Raw genomic sequence first — 2,792 nt, forward strand, 5'->3', positions numbered from 1 at the left:
TGTTTAGGCTAAGCTAGAGTGTTCTAGGCTTACAGGGAATGTTCTTGAATTTAGGCTGTGGTTGTGGAATAGTGTTGGCAGATAAATTATTGCAGAATAAACGTCACAGCATTCGCTCCACCGACCCCTGACTATATATACGCCTCATTATTAACTGCTTCGTCGGCATTTGTCTATTCATCTCAGTGATTGGTTGGAACAAGTTCGGTCTAATATGGGTTATGAATATTGCAATAATCTTTATTTTGCGTTCTCTTCGAATATTGCCTTGTCTTCTCTGTCTTGCTGTAGGGTAAGACCTATTAAGCGGAGAGTTTTCACATGTGGGATTGTAGCGTTATTGATTTGAAGTTCTATATCAGGAATTGGCGGCGGGGTCGACCTCTAATTCATTTTTGAGGTGGAGTAATTCGATTATATTACTACACTCAATGCCCTCGACACTGTACACAACGACTTGTAAATTCTCTATAGAGCCATGCGCTCTCTACCACATGGTATCGGCGAGCCACCACACACCATCCCTTCACCCAAATCTAAATACCTAATTTCAGCAGTTGGAGGGTCAGTTGACCAGCTCCAACCCGGATCACCAAAACCATCTTCTGGACCAGGCGAGACAGACCTCCAAGACCCAGGGTCTCCTGGACTAAGAGGTCCCCCATATGGCGGTCAACAAAACAACATTTACTGCTCAATTAAAAGTTTATTCCTCCTCGTCCTCGCCCTCTTGGCGAGGATATTCTTTCGAAGTGCATGGTGAAACAAAAAAGACGAAGGTATAACTGACGATTGAATTGAAACGTCTTCTGTGAGGCTTCACGGTAGGATTGTTTTCTGTGGCGTGTGCAGCTTACCGAAGTGTATAAAGACTTGAAATTCCAATTTCAGTTGTTTCTTACCCGCCTATCTCGCGGATGGCCGGGCAGAATTTTGTTCACCGTATTTTCGATGGTGATTTTTAGTCAGGACATTTACAACTGGCTTTAGATGCCATTTGTTTGCAAGACTTTTTCAGTGTGTGTCCTCTAATGTATCCCGTTTGGAAAGGTTTTGTAGACCTATTATCTTCGTTTCTGTCAATGCTCAGATATTCTCGTGCTTACTTTCTCTCAGCTGAAGTTGTACAATTGTTTCATCACTAAAATCTCGTATTCATGAAGTTTCGGCGCTTCAATGCCACTGGCCTCTGCTGAAATGTTGCTATAGTTTTTTCTCTTTGCAAAACCATATACAGTCGACTCTCAATTAACGTAACTTCCTGGGACCGACAAAAGCAGTTCCATTTAACAGGACTTCCGTTTACTGAGATAAATGCATGAAAGTGCAAATTTATGTGCGTACAGACTCTTGATACCATTCGCACCGGGACTTGGACGTCGTGCCTCGCAGCCTCCAGCTCAAGCATCTGGTCCACACTCCTGAAGGAAACAACATCATAGCGCAAGCTGAACGGCGTTTAGTGCGCGCTCGAGTCCACGAGTGCCAAGCGACCCCAAGCAGAAAGGAATTGGACCTTTTCTTCCTCCGCAGGCAACTGGAGCATCGCATACCAGGCAAGTTTGATTCACTGGATTCTTTTGCAAAAAATATCGCTTCGTCTGCATCAGAAAAACATCAGGCAAGCCAAGAAAGCAAGCTTTCGGCACTGAAGAAAAAAGAGGCCACACCCGCTGACCGTGCCAACTTTGTTGTTAATTTGTCATCCAGACAACTCTCTCCTTCCGATACGGAAGTTTTGGCCAAAGGTCATGGCTTTAACGTTATGACTACCAGGCCTCCTCTAGAAAAAACGGTGACTGCCATCGAAAGTGGGATTATGCGTCTTGAGGCAGGCGTCCGAGAGGAAGTCAGACTGAAGGTGTTTGATGTTCTCGGGAGCATTCCCCGACAGCACCAACAGAACATAAACGCAGATGAAGCCGCAGCCATCCGTAGCCTACGAGATGATGATAACGTAGTCGTCCTCCCTGCCGACAAGGGAAATTGTACCGTCGTGCCTGACCGCCAAGCCTACGAAAGCAAAGTTCAAGACCTCTTCGATTGCTCAACGTACAAAAAACTGAAAAAGGACCCAACCCCCCAAGTTCAAAGAGAGCTTAACAAACTCCTGGCCAACAATTTCAAGAAGTACCCCGATTTCCGAAGTCTACATCTACGACTGATCGGCCGAAATGGCTGAGCGCCTGGTTGTTATGGTCTACCAAAAATTCATAAACCCGATGTGCCCCTCCGGCCTTTTGTGGACTTCATAAGTTCACTACTTCGAGCCCTGTCCAACTTCCTTCATCAGGTTCTCTCCCCTATCTTCGGCAAAACGTCCACCCACGTCAAGAACGCCAGCCACTTCATCGAACTTGTCTCCCTAGTGCCGATCGACCCTGGGGACAGACTCGTCTCTTTTGACGTCGTGTCGCTTTTCACCAGCGTCCTTATTTCACAGGCCGTCGCCACCGCCACAAGTGCCCTCGAGAACGACGACAGCCTAAGCTCCAGGACCTGCCTCAGCGTCGGCGCGATAACGCAACTTCTGCAGTTCCGCCTGCAAAGCACATGTTTCTGCTACAAGCAGGAATATTTCAGGCAAGTAAGTGGAACTCCGATTGGGGCAGCTATTTCCGCCACCACAGCCAACCTTGTAATGGAAAAAATTGAAAGGACCGCTCTGGAAAATTTCCCCGAAAAGCCCAAGGTGTTTCTCCGGTACGTCGACAACTGCTTTTATGTCATCAAAGACACAACAGCAGACAACTTCCTGTCGCAGCTAAATTCAATTGAACCAGACATTCAAT

This window comes from Haemaphysalis longicornis, unplaced genomic scaffold (genome assembly GCF_048455015.1).
Source record: "Haemaphysalis longicornis isolate Haplotype H1 unplaced genomic scaffold, Haemaphysalis longicornis Haplotype H1 scaffold_7, whole genome shotgun sequence".
Classification (NCBI taxonomy): domain Eukaryota; kingdom Metazoa; phylum Arthropoda; class Arachnida; order Ixodida; family Ixodidae; genus Haemaphysalis; species Haemaphysalis longicornis.